General features: G+C 45.7%; 1 pseudogene; it reads right to left on the bottom strand.

Annotated features, from left to right (window-relative positions):
* Nucleotides 1–512: 512 nt before the first annotated feature.
* LOC146177876 (uncharacterized) lies at nucleotides 513–22965 on the bottom strand (annotated as a pseudogene).
* Between the last annotated feature and the right edge of the window lie 1537 nt (nucleotides 22966–24502).

Genomic DNA, 24502 nt, shown 5'->3' with positions numbered 1-24502 from the left:
TGTTGAAAATATACCAAATGTGCAGTTTTCTGCATGCCTCACATGACTGATACTCAGCTTTGACGTCATAGCCATATCTAGATTCCACAGGTGATAGATGAAGTTCAATTATTATTGAGCGGTCATTCAAATACCATGATGTGATCCATGTTTAGTTATGTGTTACGCATTACAAAGAAAACATGCAACCGCAATTTGGTGTCTGTGCCCTTTAATATGCAAATTAGTTAACGGCAGTACCCTGCCATATTGACAACTGCAATTTCAAAGCGAGAGAAAGCAGTAGCAATATAACCAGAGAAATGTTGAATAAAAAAATTATGTAGAGGTATGGGCATATGTTCGTTAAAATGAGTGGCACAGTCCTTTGACATTTAACAGTGCAGTGCTTCTGCTTGCCAGAAATGATCCATTCACACAACGCCAGCTGCCCGGATTGAATAGGCAATGCAAAACCAGCAAATAAGAAAGGCACACAGCAAAACAACCAACTCGCCCAATAAGCTTCAGTTCTAAGCGAGCTGGTTCTTCACAATTAGAGTTTGAAGGTTGACAAGGCCGCTGCACACAATCAGCACTTCGTCAATGGTTGCATGCCCTACACCTGAAGCTCTTTTGACGAAGCTAACGGGAAGAACAATCTGGAAGATTCTGAAGACCTTCAGCCTCTGTATAGCTCTCTCTACATGTATGTGGACACTGGTTAGCTTTCTGGACATGGTGGCTTCAGCCCCTGCCAGCTGCATTCTTCTCTTGGTTAGTGAAGGCATCACAAGAGATGCACCACACGCAGCAAACATTTCTTCGCAGCGGAATCTGTCAACTACGAAGACGTCCCCTTCTACCATGTTCAGCAGTCCACTTTTCAAGGTTAACTCAGTGGACACGGCGAAAGTACTTGCAATCTGGCCTTGAATCGCTTTCATTTTGCTATGCAGGCCCTGCTTGCATTCCTTCTGCCGTGGTTATCGGCCACTTCGTAGAACCCGATAGAACCCGACGGGGTGCTTCCTTTGCATCTTGCCTTCCCGCCCTTCCTCGACGCATCTGGTCCGGTACAACTCACCTTCAAACCAACTTCCGTATCGTCAGCAACATCATCCGCATCAGTGGATTTAAGAGCCCAGTTGAGTAACGTTCGCTTCAGTGGACACGGCGACTATACTTGCAATCTGGCACTGAATCGCTTCCATTTTACTGTGCAGGTGTGTACAAAGCTCCCTTTATACGCTAAGAATAGTAACAACGTCTGCTCAGTACTGTTTCCGTGTCCGCAGGTGTTGTGCGACGTTTTTTATGAGTGGTTTTCTATGACCCTTTTAATATTGCGCGCTGGTGATGTGGAGAGGAACCCTGGGCCTCCAACCTTACTCTTGGAATCACTCCAAGATATTGAATCTTTGCCCTCTGTCCCCGCAGAGCAGACGAAAGTTATATTGTTTCTTAAAGACGCTCATACTCGCTTCTTGCAGAGTTCTAAAGCGCAGACAGAATTAGCAGCCGACGTTAAAGCTATTAAAACCGGTCAGAAACTATTGAAACGAAAATCACTTCTATTCAGGCCGGCTTAGATGTGCTTGAAGACAACCGTAAAAAGTGTGAAAATTTCCGACACTCAAACAGATGCACTTGCAAGGTTAGTCAACTCATTAAACACACGGCAGGATGATAGATCCCGGCACAGTAATTTAGTTTTCCATAGCATTCCGGATTCCAAAGAAAGCTGGCAGGAAGAAAAACACACCGCTATTCTTACCGACTGCCTTCCTGGCTCCCCGCCCACCGATTAGAGACTTTCAAACACCAGCGATAGGGATTTGCTTCATGTCCGCTTTTCTTATTGGGTGATTTTAATTTTCCGAACATAACATGGATCCTGGACTCCCCTTCAATGTCCCCGTTCTCTTCTCAAGGTCGCGAGTTCATAGATGTGTGCTCAACATTCTTTTTAGTACAACTGCGCACACAAGCAACTATAATAGCGGCCAATGCAGCAAATATACTAGATTTAGTCTTAGCAAATCGATCCGACATAGTATCCCCTATAACATACCTTCCGGGCATCAGCGATCACTTTCTTCTGCATTTTGACATTAACCTATCGCCTACGAATAACCTTAAAAAGAAAAAAGTTATACGTTACTACAGCAGAGCAAACGTTGAGGCGATAAATAACGAGCTATCTTCCTTTATCAATGTTTTCCTTGATAACTTTGACAACCGCAGTGTGCAAACTAACTGGAGCATGTTCACAGCTATAGTGACCCAACTAACTGAACAGTTCATTCCCCTTCGCCCGGTTACGGATCACTCAAACGCTCCCTGGTATAATAATCACATCAAGCGTCTATCTAACAAAAAGAAACTCCTCTACCGTATCGCGAAGCTTTCCCCAACAGTTGCGTCCCATACGTACGTGCATGCGCTCAAAGAAGCTAAAATAAAATTTAATTTACGTTTTCTGCCCTCTATGCTCACTATCAATGTAAAAAAAACTCTGGCGTGTCATTAATCTTTTCATTGATGCTAGCATCGCCCTTACCTTCCCATCAGGTGACCCCAATCCTTCCTAGGTTTGTGCTACGATTCTCAACTGCGCGTTTACTGAAAACTTTACAACCATATCTGATGTACATATGCCAACAATGCACCATTCAAACTATTTTGTCATGCCCTCATTTCTTCTTGAAATGAAAATAAACTTCAAACTTCAAGCCATTGATATGCTAGGTGTCTCAGTTTTCACTCTGTTCCGGGATATGACTGTATTAATTCAATGTTCTGAAACAACACTTCGGCTCATTCTTCTATAATGTTATCAAAACTTTTCCAGCTATCATTTGATCATTCAACACTTTCTAATGAGTGGAAAATCGGAAAAGTGGTTCCAGTCTACAATTCCGGCTGTAAAGCATCCCCTACTAATTATCGTCCAATATTCCTTACCAGTACCTGTTGCAAAATGCTCGAATATATAATATTCACTAACCTTGTTAATTTCCTTGAATCAACCTCGTTTTTACATCAGCGCAACCTGGTTTTCGGAAATCCTGCTCGTGTGAAACACAGTTATTATCGTTTACGCATGCTCTGCATCACATACTAGGCGCGATATAATGGCGCTAAGAGGGCAATCCTTGCGTGTTAGAGGGAGCTGGCAACATGCTATTGGTTCCTTCCTGAAGAAACACCTCGACAAGCTGGTAGGGTGTGATCCTTTCTTCATCCGCAGCTCCAAGGACCTGGTGGCAGTTCTAAAAAGGCATCCCAACGCCTTCTACGGCCTTCTCAACTGATGTAGAGGACTCGTTCTACTCCGTCCCTCATGACGGCCTGTTTAAAGCAACCAGGAACAGAATTGACGAACATGGTGAAATAGACTTCAAGAACACTACCGGCATTAGCACTGACCAGTTTCTAGAACTTGTACAATTTTACCTCACCTCTACTGCTGGCCTTTACGATGGTGATTATTATGTCCAGAAATCTGGAATTTGTATTGGGTCGTCCGTTGCTCCTGTTTTGTGTGATATTTTTATGGCATCTTTTGACAGGCGCCTGGAACAAGAGCTTTTAAAGCATCCGGTGTTACATGTATTTCGTTATGTTGATGACTATCTTGTGATCCTAGATTCCTCTTCTAAACTAGACCTCGACTGTGTAGTCGCTAACATTCTCGACCCCTTTTCCTCTGAGGGGCAAGGTTTGCACTTCCCTCATGAATTGACAAGGGACAACACGATCCAATGTCTTGACCTTAAATTGTTTTTCTCCGAAGCTCATGTTTGCTGGTCCTCGCGCTAGCAAAGGCTTTTTGCCTTTTATGAGTGCTCATTCTAAGCTAGTGAAACGCATCATCATCATGAACAGTTGTCTCTCCGCCCTTCAGAAGTCATGTGCTCACTTTGTTTCATCAATGTTCCGGAATCAAGTCCAGCGGCTCGAATCCTCGGGCTACCCTCAGCACCCAATTCTCAGTTAATGTGAAGGCTTTCTTCAGAAGTTAAAAAACACCGAAAAGAAAAAACGATGCAAAGACAAGATTGCTACAGTTGTCATGCCTTATTATCACTGCCTATCTCATAATACCAAAAAGGTAGCCGGCAGATATGGGATCCGTGTTGTATTTTCGGCACCTGTAAAGCTGAAAAAAAGTTTGCTCATAGCTTTCGAGAGAAAAGGAACGAAGAGACACGGAGCACAGCACGTGCAGGATAAACCATCAGACCAAGTTCACCAGGTGTGCCTCCGGGGTTATCTACCAGATACCTCTATCTTGCGGCCGGGTATACATCGGCCAAACAGGCCGGTGCTTCAATGAGTGAGCCCTAGAACACAATAATTCTATGCACACCGGTACATGTAGCAATTTACCTCTGCATTGCAAAAGCTACGGATGTGGCCCCTGTCTGGATAGAACCACCTTCCTCGGTAGGGCAAGGAACAAAACTGAAAGGGAGGTCATCGAGGCCTTCTTAATCGCTGCGTCAGTTCGCCATCAGTATCGCTATCGAGACAGAAGATAAGTATCCAGATGGGCATGTTCGGGTTCCACGGGTTCGGGATTCTGCCATAATGTGCTGTTGTAACTGTTGAGCGTTTTTCGCGATAGTGTTGAGCGGTTATATAAGCCAGCTGTTTCGTGAATAAAACTAGTTGGAAGTCTGCGTCTTGTTTGTGCCTGTTTGTTTCTCTCGTCCTGTCTTTTTCGCGCAGTTTTACCCGTTCAAATATTATGAACCAACTAGCCCTTTAGAGCGTATTACTTCAGTACATTAATGATCTTCCGTCTCTTGTAACCTCTCATATTCACCTCTGCACTGGTGATTGTGTCATTTATAGTGAAATAACCAATGCTAACAACATTACTTTACTTCAGGCAGACCTTTCTCCTATTGGTAAATGGTGCAACGATTGGTTAATGCAGCTAAATATTAACAAATTCAAAGTCATGCGCGAATCTAGAAAAATTTTATCCCCCGCCCCCCCCCCCTCCACTACTTCCTTGATAACATTTCCGTGGAATCAGTTTCGTCATACAAATACCTCGGCGTCCACATTACTAATAACCTCGACTGGTCCCTTCATACCGATAACATAATTAAAAATGCTAATCGTATGCTAGGCTACTTACGTCGCAAATTTTTTAATGTTCTTTCTCACTTGAAACTGTTACTATACAAAACATTATAAGATCGAAACTCGAGTATGCTTCACCGGTATGGGACCCTACTCATGTGAACTTAATTACTGATCTCGAGATGGTCCAAAATAACTCTCTACGTTTTATCCTTGCTAACTACAACCGAACAGCCAGTATAACAGCCATGAAGACTAATTTAGGCCTCCGAATACTGACATCGCGCAGAAAAATTTTAAGCATCACCTTGTTCCACAAGTTGTACCATCATCTCGCTCTTCGTGATCGCCTCATTTCCCGTCCAATTTATGTATTACATCGCATTTATCATCAACACAAAGTAAGCATTTTATCATGTAACACGAAATGCTTCTCGCAATCTTACCTGCCGTGGACCTCACAAGATTGTAACCACTCTCCCACAGAAATTGTTGGCATTACTAACTATTAGCAGTTCCGCGTAGCTCTAACATTGTATACTCAAGGAGACACAATCTCCCCAGTACTATTCACAGCTTGCTTGGAGGAAGTATTCAGAGACTTGGAATGGGAGCAGTTAGGGATAAGGGTAGATGGAGAATACCTCAGTAATCTGCAGTTTGCTGATGACATTGCCTTGCTAAGCAACTCGGGGGATGAACTGCAAATAATGATTGATGACCTAGCAGGAAAAGTAGAAAGGTAGGCTTGATAATCAATATGCAGAAGACTAAGGCAATGTTCAACAGCCTCGCGAAGGAACAGCAGTTTACATTAGGTAGCGAAGTACTGGAAGTAGTAGGCGAATATGTCTACTTAGGCAGGTAGTAACCGCAGATCCGGACCATCAAGAAGAAATAACAAGAAGAATAAGATTGGGAAGGAGCGCATTTGGCAAGCACTCGAAGATTATGACTAGCAGCTTTCCGGTATTGCTCAAGAGGAAAGTATCCAACAGTTGCATCGTACCTGTACTCACATATGGGGCTGAAACGTGGAGGCTAACCAAGAGAGTTCTACTTAAGTTGAGGACAACCCAGAGGGCTATGGAACGAAAAATGGTAGGGGTAACATTAAGTGATAGGAAGCGTGCAGAGTAGGGCAGAGAAATACGCAAGTTACCGACATTCTAGTGGAAATTAAGAAGCAATGGGCATGGACAGGATATGTAGGGTGAAGACAGGATAACCGATGGTCGCTTAGGGTAACAAACTGGATTCCAAGGGAAGGAAAGCGTAGCGGGGGGGGGGGGGGGGGGCAGAAAATTAGGTGGGCGGATGAGGTTAAGAAGTTCGCAGGGGTCAAGTGGATGCAGCTAGCACAGAACCAGGTTAAGTGGAGAAATATGGGAGAGGCCTTCGCCCTGCAGTGTATATAGTCAGGCTGATGATGATGATGTATATTCAGGTGCTATTTGACATTCATGTACACACTGTACTGTCTTCATTTTTGTGTATTTATCACTCCCCCTCTGTAATGCCTCTGGCCCTGAGGGGTAATGTAAATAAATAAATAAAACTTCTTATCTGACACTCGCCCTCCCCAGGCTTTAGAAAGGAATGATATGGCACCCGAAGGTGTTATCACAACAAGTACTTTGACAGTGTTGTGATGCTTACCGTTTGGGTATGTCCTGCTTCTGGCATTCACGATTGTAGATCTCTGAATAAAAATTTCAGTGCAGTCAATGATGCCTTTCAAATGGGTAATTACAGCGTCCTTGAATGCTTTTGGCTAATGCTACTGAAGCGCATCCCGAGATGGCGATATGATGAATTTCTTAGTTTTCTGCCAGCACATCAAGCCACGAATAAAAAATTACACTCACGCTGCTTGCTGAAATTCAGAATCGGCATGCCAGATCTTCTGTCAAGAGGCCGAGCCGTAGCCTCATGAGCACCAGAATCAGCTGCGCTTCTTCTTCAAGGCAAGTTATGTGAGTCGGCTTCCAAACAGACAGCAGCAGCTGCAGCAGCATTTTGAAAATGGCTATCGATATGATGCTTGTATGGGACTTAACAGTCTTATCTGACTATAGAACCACTTCTTTTGTGACATTTGAAAGAGAAGGCAGTCGACAGTTCTTTAGGTTGACAATTTCTTCCTCAGCCGCTGCCACCTCAAGCTCGAGGAGGTCACCCGATCCTTTAAGGATCTGTTTTCTGCAACTAGGTTGGAGATATCATTAATGGTTAATGTTGTCTCTGTCTCAGCAACACAGGCCTGAGCACTGTCACGGCCGCTCAATGGAAGCGCACTGGGTGCGGCCTGCTGCGTCGCGCCGCCGTCAATGGGCAAGCGCGTCCTTGGGGAGTTTACAGTTGCGCCCGCTTTTTCTGCTGAGGGTGCCACTGTTCGGGGACAGGTCGCCGCCGGGGTCGCCGGCTCAGAGCGCGCGGTTTGCTTCCTTCCTGAGCGCGTTCGCCTCGCGTCTGCGTGGTAAACGCAAACTTTTTTGTGCGCGCGTGTGCAAGCACGTTAACGTTGAGACTAGATGCGTTTGTTTTTTTAAGGCGAAAGGCGTTCTAGGCCCATGGAATGAAAATCTATGCGCAGAAGCTGTGCCTCTTATCTGCGCATCGCAACTGTGCACTGGTGGGCCAGTCGCAAAAGCGGACGTGCAAGGTTGAAGGTTGGTTGAAGGTTTATTTCCGCAACTAGTGTTGCGAGGACAGCCAGGGAAAAAGCTGTATAAACAGCTTGAGAGGTCCTGGCTTCCTCTTACAGAGCAGCATTGACGGCGGCGGAGTATAATACATCAAACAAGATGTGAGGAAAAAAAAAACATCGTCGGCACAAAGAAAAAGACGTACTTTTAGTACGCAGTGCATTGTACTTGTACAGTACAATACTACATGAACATTTGGGGCAATTCTTTCAAAGAAATATTGATTAAATCTATATTTTCGGAGCAGTACAACTGGTTCAGAAGGGTCGGTAAGGTATGCTGCAACATTTGTTTGCCATAGTTTGTGCGGCATTTCTTAACATGCCAAGGTTCTGCTGCGCGGGTATCATACACAGTTCTGCTTTGCTCTAACCCAGCAAGTGTAAGTAAGAAGTCATCCTTTTTCATTATGGCGAGTTTATATTTATAGCACAGCCTATAGTGATACATGGACTTCATTTGTATAACGTTGTGTTGATGGAAAAGGCTTGCAGTGTGGAAGAAATACGGCACTTTACATGCAATGCGTATAATGCGCTTTTGTAAGACAGTGAGTTTGTTAATATTTTCAGCTGTTGTTGTTGCCCGCACCATACATCCGTAGTTGGCTATGGAAGAGAACAAAGAGTGGTAAAGTAACATGTTAACTGACGTAGGAAAATTAAAGCAATTTCGGCGCATGATACCAACTGTTCTGGAAAGTTTCTGAACTACGTAATTAATATGATCATTCCACGACATATCTGCTGCAAAGTAAACGCCGAGAGTTTTCACAGACTGCACAAATTCTATTCTGGTATTGTTTAATTCAATTAGAGGAGGTTCAAAATGTTTATGATGTGGGTGAAACATGACTGCTGCAGTTTTGCTAACGTTAATCCTTAAGTGATTATCAGCCGCCCAAGCATTTATTTCTTTTAAGGTTTTATTAGCTCGATTTGCGAGATCAGCTGTTGAAGTACCCGAAAAAAACAGGCTAGTGTCATCTGCGTAAATTATGTACTCAGCAGTGCTGTCGATGTTGACAATATCATTAACATAAAGAACAAAAAGAAATGGACCCAAAATGCTCAATTGCGGAACGCCAGAAGCTACCGCTTTCAACTGGGAGCGTTCACCGGCAATACTAACAAACTGAGACCTATGTCGCAAGTATGAGGAAATCAGCATATGAGCTATGCCTCTGATGCCGTAGTAATCCAGTTTCTTAAGCAGCACAGAGTGATTAACAAGGTCAAACGCCTTTGAAAAATCTAAAAATAATCCAAGTACCATGTTTTTTTATTCAAAATTTTTTAGTATGAACTCTTTCTGAGCAAGGAGAGCTAACTCAGTCGATCTGTTTTTACGAAAGCCATATTGAGCGGTAGTGATAATGTTATATCTTTCAGTGAAGCAGGATAGCCGTTTAAGAGTGACTTTTTCGAGGCCTTTTGAAAACACAGGTAAGATTGATATCGGGCGATAGTTTGCCACTTCATTTTTGTTTCCTTTTTTATATACTACTGTGACTTTTGCCCTTTGCATAAGACGCGGGAAAACGCCGGACACCAAAGATAGGTTGAAGGAATGGGCAAGGCAAGGTGCAAGAATGTCGATAGTAAATTTTATGGGCTGTATCTGGAAACCTGACGCATCTGTAGCTTTACTATTATTAAGTGATAAAAATTCTGTAATGACTTCATTTACTGTAACCGGTGTTAGAAATATTGTTTCACTATTTCGGGCACTCATATTAGACAGATTTACGTCGCCGTTTGATGTATCAGCAAAGGAAAGAAAGTAGTCATTAAAGGAATCTGCTAGGTCGGCTCCCTTTAATTCAATCCCTTCATGAATAATTTTTGTGGTCGGTTCGGAAGAACTATCAAAGATAGATTTTAAAACCTTCCAAACCTTATCAGATTGTCCACCAGTTGAATTAAATCTGTTATAAATATACTGCTTTTTAGCGACGCGAAGTTGCTTTGTGACCAAGTTCCTAAATTTTTTGAATGTTTTTAGCGCTTCAGGACACCTACTTTGTAAAAACTGTCTGTAAAGTTTATCTCATTTTCTTATCAACTGCAACATGTCTTTGTCGACCCATGGTTTTCTACTTTTCTTTGATTGGGAGAATTTCTTCAGTGGAAAGGAAGCATAATAAATGTCAATAAATATCTCTAAAAATTTTGCGTACGCTTCATCAGGGTCACTTTCCTCAAAAACATGTTCCCAGTTAACAATAGATAAGCGTTCCTTGAACTCGCATAACGTGCGATCATTTATAACTCGATAAAATGACGTTTGGTGCGGTTGTCGTTGGGAATTCGAAGTGAGATTGACAGATATGAATGTTGGCATATGATCACTCAAAGCATAAGCGATAGTGCCAGATTTCAAGGTATCTGTTTTGAAGTTTGTTATGAAAAGATCTAAAAGTGTTTCTGATTCTGTTGTAATCCGTGTAGGTGACATGATGACATTTACACAGGAGTGAACGTTAAGTAAAGTATTAAACTCGATTGATGTGTTATTGGCCAGCATGTCAATGTTAAAATCGCCACCTAAAATTAACTGATATTGGTTCATGTTAACAAATTCTAGGAATGAATCAAGAAATAAAAAGAGCTCAGCAGAACTGCTACCCGGGGGACGATAGCAGACACAAAATATCCTTGTGCCAGATTTGACTGCCAAGACTTCGTAATGGGGCGTGATGCAACAAAATTCAGGCAGCATTTCCGATTTCATAAGATTCGAAACTAACATTGAAACACCACCTCCCCTTCTTATGGATCGATTCATATAGAAACACTTGTACGTCGGTATAACATAAACGTCACCTTCACAAGTAAACCTCGTTTCCGAAAACATAACATCGAAACGAGTTTCCACTTCGCTGAAAAAACAGTCACGTTCTTCTTGCTTATTTCGGCCAGATCTGAGATTAACGTGAATACACGAGCAGCAATGAGGATTATCAAGCTTAATGGAACTACTGAGGTCACAGAGATCAACTAGATCAGTAAAAAAAGACATTGAAAAAAAGAGTGCCGCGCATTACCGCCCATTACTGGCCTCACAACTGGTCTAAATCTGCTGCACAACGGATGACAATCGCAGAATCGTATTGTTTCCTTCTAACGAACACTTTTCCATTCCGGTGCCAAGCGTACTGGTACTCATTTTCACCTGCCCAAGCCTTTGCATAGCGCCACAGCTCACGGCTTTGACGAGTCATGTTTTCAGTGACTGAAACATCCGACTGAGCATCTCTTAAGGCTGTCCGCTTCTGAAACCCCCTGTCCCGAGTTGAGAGCTTTGAAAACCGCACAATGATCCCAGGCACCTTCCCTGCCTTTGAAGGAAGTCTGTGCACAACATCGACGTCGTTCAAAGTGAGCTCTGGCAAATTCACAGATTTTGCTACATCATTTACCTTTTCCATCAGATTCTCATCATTTGTCGCCGGTATGCCATGCACCTCAAGATTCAGCTTTCTATTTCGCCACTCAAGGTCGTTCACAGTCATTTTCAACGACTCAACATCATCAGCGTCGACTCTGGTCTCAAGGGCACTAACACGTTTCTTTAAGGTACAGATTTCTCTATCATGTTTCACTTGTTGCTGAAGTATATCATCGTATTTTTTTTACATTAGTTCAATGGACTTCTTCACTTCGTCGACTTGATCAGGCAGGCCAGCAAGAGCATCAAGTTTTTGACATATGCCGGCTAAACAGCTATCAAGGTCTAGCTGCGTACTGGGCGTGTCAGAGCTTCCTGCGTTTGTTTTACGACAGTCTGGACATCGCCACGCTTTGCGACCTTTCTCGCCTTTTCCCTTATATGTTGACAGAGACACCAGAGCAATTGCCGAGATGGTAGGTGTACTCACATTTGGCGCACTTGATGCCGAGTCCGTCACTTGGCATACACTATTTGCAGGAAGGGCATGTCTCCGGCATGTTAGCCTTAGTATAGCTTATGCAACATACAGGTTTAAAATGGGAAAATCCTTCTCCTAACACTACAAATGAGAACGCGGTAAAAAAAAAACAAAACAAAAAGGAAGCAGCGAGCAACACGGCAGCAGCAGTGGTGGGGAAAGAAAAATGTCTATTAGAAAAGTAGGTTTTTTACCAACCTGTAAGACGAAAATAAAGCAGATAAGGGGGAGTCCGATCACCACCGTCGCTGCTGCTCGTGTGACCCGTTTACAGCTCGGCCGGCAGAAGCGCGGTGGCGCAAAAGTCTGTGACGTCACACTTAGAGCCGTCCTGAGGCCAGCGCAGCAGGGTTCGTAGTTGAAATCTGCAGAAGCAAGTAATTCACGGAAGCTGAGCGTCGGTAGGCACTGGAATGTACGCCTTCAGGACAGAGCAAGGCAGTGCAATATGGCAGCAGGCAGTCAGGGGTAACCAACCTGTAAGACGAAAATAAAGCAGATAAGGGGGCGTCCGATCACCACCGTCGCTGCTGCTCGTGTGACCCGTTTACAGCTCGGCCGGCAGAAGCGCGGTGGCGCAAAAGTCTGTGACGTCACACTTAGAGCCGTCCTGAGGCCAGCGCAGCAGGGTTCGTCGTTGAAATCTGTAAGACGAAAATAAAGTAGATAAGGGGGCATCCGATCACCACCGTCGCTGTGCTCGGAGATTAAGAATAAAAATGATTGATGGTGATAGGTAATCAATAAAGGTTATAGACATTGATAGAGATAATGAATAATGCTAATAACTAATAATGGTTAAAAATGACTAAATGATTTGTAATGACCAGTATATCAAACTACGACATGTAATGACCGCAATTAATTAGAAATGAGTAAAAGTGCTTAGCAATGTGTGCTAATGACTATAATAGCTAGGCATGACTCATCATTACGGTTAATGACAACGAAATTATCAATATGTGAAACGACATGTAATGACCACTGCTGATTCTAAATGAGTAACCCGCTTAGTTATGAGTGATAAGGGCTGCAATGACTACGCAGGCAGACTCATCATGACTGAGAAACGACCAATATATCAAACGACGACTTGAAATGAACTGTGGCAAGCGATGAGAGACAAATGATAGGAGAAGGGTAGGCTTTCGCCGTCCTGCGCTTAAGAGACATCTAAGAGACCCTCTAATTTTATCTGCTGAGCTCGCTTCAGGCAAAGACAGCAGCGAGGAGTGGTAATGCACTCGCTTCCTCTGAAATGAAAGCGGCGCTGCGGTTAAAAAGTCCAGATGCTGAAGCATAATGCCCCATCAGCTGCCATTGAATTTGCTACAAGGGACAGCAGATTGGACGTGTTGGTGATTAATTATAGGTTAACCGTGCAAACAACGCGACGGGAACACAGGAGAAGAAGACGGCATAACCGCGCTAGTTGTGTCGTCCTATTTTACTGTGTTCCCGTCACGTTGTTTAACCTATTTACTCACCAGGGAGCTTGCCAGTGAATTAGGATTTTTAACTATGTGTTGTGAAGCAGATGAACACGATGAGGTAGCACCAGAAGCTTTTCTCGCGGGTTATGTTGCGAGGACATATCAAAAAAGCTACGAAGGTTTTTTTTTTTATATAAGCATGCAATTTGTTCTAAATTTTGCCGCGCTAGTCTGAGTGGCCTTGCAAGTAAAGGAACCTGTGCATACAACATTTGTTTATACTGTAGAGACTGTTTGAGCCGATGCGATAAAATGAAAAGCCACGTTCCACAGAAAATCCGGCGCCCGCTCTGTCGGCGGACAGTCGGAAAAACATCTCTCTGGTAACAGGCACATTAGTTGGTGATATGGCCAGACACCTTTGGCGCAATGAGAACACATGACGTGATCAATGTGGCAGGAGCTGCCAAACCAGATAGAGTCAATAAGATGTAAGGGTGAAATGGGAATTATTGAAAGCGGGACCCTTAGATCCCAAGTCAGGCACACTATACTCCTATAGGGCACGTTCGTACGGCTGCGGTAAAGAGGGACTTTATATAGCTATGTGTAGGGTGCTATTTCATATAACGCGGTGGCTTAAGGCTGCATTCTAAAGATATGAGACAGAGGCAGCAATTATGGGATACGGTGAATAAGCAGGTAGCAAAGTGCGGGCACTCTAACGAGGCTCCTCAAGGAGACTTAAGAACCCCAAGTTTTGTTTATTACTACGAGGTTGTTGCTTAATGTATGCGATATTTGGTAATGGTTTTGAGGCAACATGCCAGTCGAGCAAGAGCCTGTTGCAGGAAATATAGTCAACTGGACCAGTTACAAGTTAATGAAAACCAAGGACAATGGAGGCTTGATATACCCCGCAAAGGAAGTAATCAAGCTTTGTCAGCTTACGAGCACCTTCATTAACAGGATGATGAAGTCTGAAGAGGTCCGGTGCAGTAGCAAGCTGTGTAAGCTTTCGGTTTCATCATTGTTTTCTCACTGTACACAGTACCTGCAGCTAAACAATGATCCTGCCCATGCTAAGGCGCTATGCAAGATATCTAAGTTGCTGCACCCCCTGATAGCGAGCTGGGCTGGAAATGTCAACTCAACAGTGGAGCGATGTGTATGGCTATGCATAAATCTCTCTCAAGAAAGGTTTTCCGTCTGCGATTGGTAATTTTCTTCCTTTTTTTTGCGTGGCCATTAAATAAGCGTACTTGGCTGCTCGCTGAATCTCGGCTGCAGTTGCGCTCTGACGCGTGAACATTCTTGTGATCACAGCTAATAGTTTGACAACAGCAACACTCAATGCGCGTTCTTCCATTGAAAATTACGAACCAGCAAAATTGTAAGGGTTTGCGAGCAGCCAATAAAAATATTATTAAAAACTTTCGGCGCATATACGTAGCATCTTGAGGCGGACCGGCTATATCAAGCGCGCTTACTTCGTCCGGTCATGCCAAATGCGGGAAGCCATGACGGATAGCGTTCTGGCGTACAAAGTTTAAGGTCTCCAACTGAGTCGAAGATCCCAGGTTATCATCTAGATTTAATCTAATAAACATCTTCATATTTCCGCCGTAAAATTTGTCACAATGAGATAGAAAGGTTGGTTACATGTCGCATTTTCACAGAGATTGCTCATAGTATGACATTTTTTTTATTGGATAGCGCTGGCAGCTTAGAACAGGTTGACATCAATTTGTGTATAAAAGCTGTATGCAGGAATGAGTAAATGGTATGAAAAGGACACACGGAATTCGCGACACAGTTAAGTGGTTATGCATTAGGCTACCATGGCAACTGAACAGCTTCGAATTGTTCACAGCCGGGTGACATTTTAATGTGACGAACAACTGGATCCGATGCAACATCACGGTAATGCGAGCTCTCCATTCGAGTTGCCTTCAACCACCATGACTATAAGTTTTTCAGGGTACACTCCAGTGTACATCCTTGCCGAGCAAGCGCTAAATGCTGACATGGTCGCACTAGACATGACAGTATATACTAATTCTTGTTGCCAAATTGTGTGAAGCGGAGCTCTTATATCCTTAAAATAAAGCGCTTCTACCACGCCGACGCCTCCCTCAAAGCGCAGCCAGGCGCAGCTCTCCGCGCGCGGCTGTCCCCGAACGGTGGCGCCGCGGCGGTGGCGACTGGAAGTAGGCGCCTCCCGCCGGTTTCGGGCGATGTAGCAGGCCGCACCTAGTGCGCTTCCATCGAGCGGCCGTGGCACTGTCCTCAAGGGTGTTTGTTCCACTGTCAGCCATTGATGGGCCAGGGTGAGGTGTTGCAGGTGCATGTGATTGTTTTAAAACATGCTTTCTCTGAGTGTGCTGGTACCTCGCCATCTCCTGTTTCACGTTGCCTTGAGCCAGGTACGGGAACACTGTTGGGGTGTAATCAGGATGGTTCCGGTCGGACGACGACTTGCCTGAAGAAAAATATACTGGCATTAGAAGAACTACGCACGCTTTTAAAGTACAAATAGGGTACCTGAAACAAAGAAAGCAAGGAGGGGCAGGTGGCGTGCCTTGGTCCACCAGCTTCATCAGGCATAGAAAAAAAATTGTCGAAACCTTCGTTTGAAGACTGAGGCTCCCCTCATGCCACTTGTTCTTGGTGTTTGGTGTTATCAAGAATCCCGTTTTTCCGCCTTTTCTTTAAAGAAGGTACACAGAGGCAGTTCTATTGCAACTGTAGAAGTGCCAACCAGAGATATTACGAGTTCCATACTGATTTACGATGATATAAAGATATAATGAAAATATTTGGCTGTTTAAAGTTCTAAACAACTATTTGTGTGTGTGTGTGTGTGTGTGTGTGTGTGTGTGTGTGTGTGTGTGTGTGTGTGTGTGTGTGTGTGTGTGTGTGTGTGTGTGTGTGTGTGTGTGTGTGTGTGCGTGCGTGCGTGTGCGTGCGTGTGCGTGCGTGTGCGTGCGTGTGCGTGCGTGTGCGCGTGTGTGTGTGTGTGTGTGTGTGTGTGTGTGTGTGTGTGTGTGTGTGTGTGTGCGTGCGTGCGCGCGCGCGCGCAATGTTGCATAATTATGGGAGATGACTTATGCAGAGTGCATATGCAATTGTTCTCCTGTTCTGTCATAGTGGTTTCAATGGCTTTGGCTTTCGGCTGCTAGCATGAAGTTCGTGGGATCGAATCCAGCCCGGTTCTGTTCCGACAGAGGCGAAATGCACAAACGCCCATATGTTTTGCGACATGAGTGCATGTTAAAAGAACCACAGGTGATCTATAATAACCCAGAGCCCTGCACTGTGGCGTTTGCAGTCTGTTTCTTCACGACGCTGCAACCCACACACACTAGAATACATCTTTCTCGTTCTTGGTACGAAGTCACACTGACTAGTCTTGAGACATTTTGTCAAAGCAGCTGGCTAGGTAATGGAAGCACAATCAGAGTACTAAGTGAAGCGGAAATTTGCTCTCAAAAATAAACTTGGCACACTAATACGCGGCGTATTATCTTAACACAGGCTCCGCTCGAAGTCCGTTTAAACTGCAATTGAAACTTGGAAAAGTTGTGTGTGGCATTTCAGGCACCTCGGCGTGCAAATGAAATCACAGGAAAAAACTGAGCCCCGCGCGCCCTTAGCATAGGTTGAAGTCGACTGCTGCGTGCTTGTGCAAGTGGTCGCACACGTCTGCTGGTCGAATCATAGTAAAAACTTTGACCAAAAGGCAACAATCGGGAAGGCTTTTACAGTCTCTGCATCGTGACGTAATAAGCCACGATATTATATGAGGTGAAAACTAAGTTGCTGGTCGCCAACACTTGCCAGTAGTTACAGCTTCACTCAAGCGCGAACCACGCGTCGGCTATGTTTAGCAGAGTTACACCAAACTGCATTAGCAGCGCGCAATCACTTTAAAATAAATACTTGCCTTGAAAGAAGGGCGCCGAACAAATCTGGGAGCTTTTCGTCGCCAGCCAGTTGTCCCGTCTGACCGCGGCTATCCATGCCTCCCTTCTTTCATCTTATATAGGATACCTGTAAGCCCTTATTTCTGAAAGAAGGTTCGTTCCGCTACGCAGACTGCAGCCTGGCACAGCACAGCAGATACTACGTCGTGCACGCTTCACGAGAGATGATTTGCGCTCTGAAAAAATCGCGAGGCAAGGAGCACACACACCACCGCAAGCGCGAAAAACGATGAAAACACGGAGACCGGAAGTCTCTTGGGAAAGCATCCCGTTTGTGGCACTCTTGCGCAGTCTGGCGGCGCGCTGCAGTCGAAACCGTCTATAGATTAGGTTGAAAGGTCGTAGAACAGCGCCTGTCCGGTTTAATGTATGTAGACGATACTGTGCTGTTAGCAGATAGCAAGGAAGACCTGCAAACTCTATTTAAGTACTCTATAAACTCTAGTATTTAAGTACTCTATTTAAGTTTTAGCGCAGTTAAATCGGGTCTGATGATCTTCAACGGCTGAACTGATCAGGGTCTTAACATTCCCAAATTGGCAGAATATAAATTTATCTGGGTATGGGTAAACTAAGGATTGGCATACATTAAAAAGCATGAACAATCTCTTAGGGCAAAGGGCGAAGGAACTTCGAAATAATGAAGCATATGGTATTGTGGGGATACAACAGGTATCAGGTGCTGAGAGGTATTTGGAAAGGAATTATGGTGCCCGGGCTTACTTTCGGAAATGCGATTTTATGCCTAAAAGCAGAGATACAGTCGACATTATATATATATATATATATATATATATATATATATATATATATATATATATATATATATATATATATATATATATATATATATATATATATATATATATATACTCTAACGCTCCGTATCCAACTTCTCCGGCGGATCCGGCGGCTCTGAAGATCCGGCTCGCTCCGGAGCGACCCATCGCTATGCTCGATTTCTGGATGCACTCGGCGCCTTTGCGATGCTGCCGCGCCGTTGAGAACGACCCCGTAGTTCAATTGTCCTAGTCGGCGAAGCATCTTGTACAGGCCGAAGTATCGGCGTAAACGCTTTTCGCTCAGTCCGCGGTGGCGAATCGGCGTCCAAACCCAAACTTGATCTCCAGGCTTGTACTCAGCATCACTTCGTAGTCGGTTCGTTGCTTTTTAATGCGCATTTGGGGCGAGTCTTCGGGCTTCCTCTGCAAGTTAAAGTTAGGTGGCGACGTCCAGGTTATCTTGATCGGTTACGTGTGGCAGCATTGCGTCAAGCGTCGTCGTGGGCTCGCTGCCGTACACAAGGCTGAACGGGGTCGACCTGGTTGTCTCCTGAACGGCGGTGTCATAAGCGAAGATGACGTAGGGTAGAATGGCGTCCCATGTCTTGTGCTCGGTGTCGACGTATATTGCAATCATATCCACAATAGTTTTGTTGAGACGTTTCGTAAGTTCGTTTGTCTGGGAATGGTACGCAGTAGTTCGTCGATGGCTTGTATAACTGTATTCCAGTATGGCTTGCGTTAGCTATGCCGTAAATGCAGTTCCTCTGTCGACGATGAGCACTGCGGGGGCACCATGTCGAAAAGAATGTTCAACAAAGAACTTAGCGACTTCTGCCGCTGTACCATTTGGCAGTGCTTTTGCTTCGGCGTAGCGGGTAAGGTAGCTGGTAAACATGATGATCCACTTGTTACCCGCAGATGAAGATAGAAAGAGGTCGAGGATATACATCCCAATTTGTTGAAAGGGCAGGGTTGGGGGCGCTACCGGGTTCAGTGGCCCAGCTGGTCTGATCAACGGTGTCTTGCGTCGCTGGCACTCACGGCACGTTTTCAGGTAATGGGCAACGTCGGCAGGCAGTCGTGGCCAGTAGTACTTCTCCTAGATTCGATGCAACGCGCGCGCAAACCCAAGATGCCCTGCTGTTGGCTCGTCATGTAAGGAATGAAGAATTTCCTGTCTGAGGCTTTTAGGTACGACAAGAAGCAGCGCGGTTTTGTTGGGAGCGAAGTTCTGCTTTACGAGGACGTCATTGCTTAAGGCGAACGACAATAACTGGCACCTAAACAGAGCAGGAGGGGAAGCGGTCTTGCATTACAAGTAATCGGCTAGGTCTTTCAGCTGAAGATCTGATCGCTGTTTCTTGGGCAAACTGCTACTGCTTACTGGCCCTAAAAAGGCGTCGTCATCATCGTCCTTCGGGAGAGCGTCGATGGGAGCGCGGGATAAGCAGTCTGCTTCGGAATTCTTGAAGTCATAGGCTCCATCGCGCAAGGCGGCGGGAGGGGTCTTTCAAATTAGCCGGCCAGCACAGCGCGTGGTGGTCGCTTACGAGCTTGAATGGTCGGCCGTATAGCTATGGACGAATCTTAGAAGTGGCCCAGATGATCGCGAGGCACTCCTTCTCGGTCGTTTAGCAATTGACTTGGGCTTTTGTGAGGTACCTGCTGGCGTAGGCGAATACTTTCTACTGTCCGGCACTCTTCAGGACGAGAACAGCTCCTAGGCCCACACTGCTCGCGTCAGTATGAATTTCGGTCTCGGCGTGTTCATCAAAGTGGCCAAGTACCGGAGGTCACTGCAGGCGGCGCTTCCCATTTAAAAGGTATTTCAGCTTTTGTAAGCTGCGTCAACGGCTCGGCTTCGCACGATAAGTCCCTGACAAATCGTCGATAATAAGCGCACAGCCCAAGGAACCTGCGCACGGCTTTCTTGTCGGCGGGCAGTGGAAAGGGCGCGATGGCAGGCTTTTTGTCACGGTCAGGACGAACACCATCCTCGTTAAAAATATTGAATTGAATTGCCTTTATTTTCATAAACATACAATTTATGGGGATTTAAGAAAAAAGTTCCGCACGGCAACTTGACTTGCCTTAAACCCAGGAACCGCAGTTCGTCGTAGGCAAAGTGGCAAACTCTCTGATTTCAAAGTTAGCCTTGATGACCTGATATTTTCTAGCACTGTCCAAAGCCTTTATAGATGCTATTCAAAGCTAGAGGAGATGACAACGACATCATCCAAGTATATAAAACAAATCTGCCACATCAAGCCGACCAGCACAGTGTCTATTACTCGTTGAAAAGTCGCTGGTGCGGAGTAGAGGCCAAATGGCACCACCTTGAAATCCCGTCCGGTGTGATGAATGCGGTCTTCTCGCGATCTCTTTCGTCGACCTCAATTTACCGATATCCGCTCTTCACGTCCATCGATGAGAAGTACCTTGCATTGCACTGCCGGTCGATAGTGTCGTCGATGCTAGAAAGAGGGTAAACATCTTTCTTCGTTATGCTGTTTAGGCGACGGTAATCGACGCAGAAGCAAAGTTTCCCTCTTTCTTCTTCACCAGAACGACTGGTACCGCCCAGGGGCTCTTCGATGGCTGGATCACGACATCACGAACCATTTCTTAAACTTGATCACGTATGGCCTGGCGTTCTCGGGGCGATACAAGGTAGGGGTTTTGACGTAGCGGTAGAGCGAGTTCTTCTGTGATGATATGGTGCTTTGCTAACGGAGGTTGCCGTACCTACGACGCTGAAGAAAAACACTCACCATAGCGTTCAAACAGAGTTCTAATCCGGTCTTTTCTGTCTTGGGATAAAGCTGCGTTGATGTCGAACGTGGGCTTCTTTGCTCTGTTGGGTGCACCGTCTTCAGTTTGGCTGGGGAGGGAAAATACATCTCGGGTGTCCGCTAGCTCGCCTAGGCAAGCAATCGTCATGACCTTGTTCAGGGGCCAGTATTCTTCAGTAAAGTTCGTGATGAGCACCTGAGCATGCCCATGACGGAAACGGGCGATGCCTCTCAAGACTCCAAATCCTCTATCCAGTAACAGCTGCGTGTTTCTTTCGACAACCCCTTCCGCGAGTTCGACTTCTTTTGTACCCACAGGAATGATTACGCATGATCGGAGCGGTACGGTCAATTCTCCGTCGATGACGTTGAAAGCGACGTGATGTGTCGAAGTTCTCGTAGCAGGTATGGCTTTCTCGTCGAGAGCTTGATGAGCTTGGATCGGAGGTCGGTGATCGCCCTATGTTAGTTCAGAAAATCCATGCCCAGATACACGTCGCGGGACCACTGCTGTAGGACGACGAAGCTGGTTGGGTACGTACGTCCATTTATCGTAACCCTTGCTGTAAATCGCCCCGACGTTGTAATCAGGTTACCACCAGCGGTGCGGATTAGCGGTCCGTTCCAAATGGTCGTCACTTTCTTGAGCTGCGCGGCGAAATCTCTACTCATGACAAAGTAGTCGGCTCTGGTGTCCACTAGGGCGGTAACCATACGTCCGTCGACAATAGCCGCAAGGCCGCTTGTTCGCGTACTCATATCGTACGTTCGCTTCGGTGTTCGATCTCTTCTTCGTCTCGTGCTGAGGTCGCGGCAGAGGAACGCCGTCGTCACTTCACCGTGCGGCAGTGGTAGATTGAAGTTTGGCCGCGTCGTCTTGGATGTGGACGTCCGGAGTAGCGATGGTGTCACTTTGAAGTCTGGGCATGCCGAAGGCGTCTTCACAAGTAATGTCGGCGTCGTAGCGGCGTTTTCGTTACTCGTGGTCGGCGGCGGAGGATATTTGTTAGTTCGCCGTATAGCAACCTCACCTCCAAAGGTTACTCACTTTAGTTTCTCCTATGGGGCCTGTGGACCTTCCTTGCACACTGTCATCGTATCCACGGCCTGGTGACTAAATCGGGCCCTGTACGGCGATGGTACCTGAATCGACGGGTTGGTGGCGCCGACTCACCACTACGCAGGTAGTTCTCGATTTCTTGAGGTTGTTCACCGAGGCGGGGTCGTGGGGCGTCAACTGCAAATCCGCGGAGGCCGATGTGTCGGCACGGGCGGTGGCGTAGAATGTGGCTGGCCTCACCGCAGTGGAAGCATAATGGTCTGTGGTGCGCAGTCCTCCAGGCGTCGCCCTTGCTGGTGCTTGGGGGTCGTTGGTAGGCTTGGCGGGCGGGGGCCAAGGGGCGGCTTTCAGGAAAAGGACGGTAGCGGCGAGGACTTGGAAAATCACGTCTAGGTGCAGGACGACGTAGTGCAGCAGCGCAATTCATCCCTGTCGTTTCTTGAGCTGGAGCCGTCGGAGCTGTGGCTTCAGGAACGCCAAGCGCCTGCTGTACTTCTTCACGGACGACGTCCTGGAGCGTAACCACGTGGGGTTGTTGCGATGATGGCAGCAATCGGCGGAGCTCCTCTCGCAGGATCTCCCGGATGAGGTCCCGAAGGCTTTGTCTGGTCGTAGATGCGCTGCTGTAGGGGCTTGCGCTGACCGGTTGCTGTTGTCGATCTTAGTGGCGCATCCGGATGTCCATCGTCTTCTCAATTGTCGACGCTTCGCTTTCAGTTTCTTCGACAGTTTTCGGTGGATTCTGGACAAGTCCTGCAAAAAGCGACTCTTTAACTCCTCGCATTAAAAATTTCACTCTCTCACCTTCGGTAATGTTAGGGTCCGCGCGGCGAAACAGGCGCTTCATCTCCTCAATGTAAACCAGGACGGGCTCATTTGAGAGTAAAGTCTTGATTGAAGGATGGCCTTGGCTCATTCCTTCCGACCGATACTTGCAAAGGCAGTCAAAAACTCTGTTTTGAAGATCTCGCCATCCTTCAAAGCTGCCTCGTGATTTTCGAACCATATACGGGCAGATCCTTGAAGAGCAAAATAGAATTGCCTTACCTTCGTTTCGTCGTTCCAGCCGTTGAATTCTGCCACACGGTCGAAGAGGTCCATCCACTCCTCCGCATCGTCAGTGGGAAGTCCCTGGCAGATGGGGGGCTCCCGTTGCTGCACGAAGACAATCGGTGCTGTTGACTGGACCATTTTCAAAGTTGATGCCTTCCGGTGTCGAACGGTGTCAGGCAGCAGACCGTGTTCGGGTTGTAGCCCTTGAAGTCGGCGGCTGGCTCGGTGACCTGTTGGCTGGTCCCCCGGGGCGACAGGAACAAGGCTGGGGTCTTCGCTTGAAGGATCAAGGGCAGCACCTCCCCCAGATGTCACGTGGTGGTGACAAGGTCGATCACACAAATGAAGAGTCGGTGATTGCACTGAAGAAACTCTCTATTGGGTTGGCTTGCGCCCGCAAAAGAGCTCAGCAACTCGGCGGCGGCGATAGCAACAAACGTGCTTATCGATAGTCGAACTGAGAATGACCGTCGCACTGGTCAAGCTCAATTTAAAAGTTGCTCAGAGCAATCTAGATAACGTCACAAACTGCCACTAGCACAACCTGGAACATTGTAGAAACATACGCGAGTGATCGGAATCTTCGAGACAGATCTCGGCGCATCGTTCACGACAAACAAAAAGATAGCGCGTCGTATCGCGACAACGAGCATGAACAAACACGGGATACAGAATTGATAAGCACACCAGAATCCCAATAAGGCCGCATGCCACCGACTGTCGAACAGGAGAACATATATTTAAACAGTTCGCGGCAGTATTTTAACGAGTAAATTTTTATTTGAATGTAGATCAGTTCATACAGAAATTTTAATTGCGTTAGCTTGGCTCAGTTTCGTAATGAGAATTCCGGCATCATTTAGCAATTGTGTAGTTGCTGTTATTCTGTATTTGTTAAATGTAATCCTGATAGTCCTACTCTGTATGGCCTATATTTTTGTGAGTTGTTTAGTACGGGGGAACCATTCTAGTAATAATCTTATGAGTGTATTATAAGCCAGAACTTCTGTTGGAGGGGTAGCCAGTCGCAAGTGTCTCATAAGAAAGAATATTTGCTTAAATGCTTTTGAAGTAACGTTGGTAATATGAGTATCTGATCTGACGTAATGACGTATCATTAAGCCGAGATAGTTATGCTCATAAATGCGAGTTAGAGGTGCATTGAGGAAGGAGTAGGTAAAGCTAGATATTTGTTTTTTTTCCTCGTTATAGTTATTATGGCGCATTTTTTTATATTGAGAACCATCTGCCGATCTCCGTACCATCTGCACACCAACTGTAACGAAGCTTTTAGGATATCGTGGTCTTTAGGGGAGTTATTTTCGTTGTATAGAATACAATCGTCAGAAAAAAGCCGAACATTTATAGGACAGTTGATGTGCGTGTGATTTATGAATATCAAAAATAAAATTGGCCTTTAAGACATCCCCCTGCGGAGGCCCGGTTGTGAAAGGCACTAATGCAGATGTGTCGTGAGGAATTTGTACAAATTGTGACCGATCGGTAACATAGTAATCCAGCTAATGAAGGGGCCATCAACCATTGGCGATGCAAGTTTTTAATATGTTTTGGGTGTGATACACAGTAAAAGCAAAGGCCTTGGAGAAATCTAGAAATATCACGTCTGTCTGTTTAGGATTATCTATGCTGAATGATATATCATGTATTATCTCAA

Source organism: Amblyomma maculatum, chromosome 10 (assembly GCF_055883805.1).
Source record: "Amblyomma maculatum isolate TAMU_Amacu chromosome 10, ASM5588380v1, whole genome shotgun sequence".
NCBI lineage: Eukaryota > Metazoa > Arthropoda > Arachnida > Ixodida > Ixodidae > Amblyomma > Amblyomma maculatum.
This window is presented reverse-complemented; position numbering and strand designations above follow the sequence as displayed.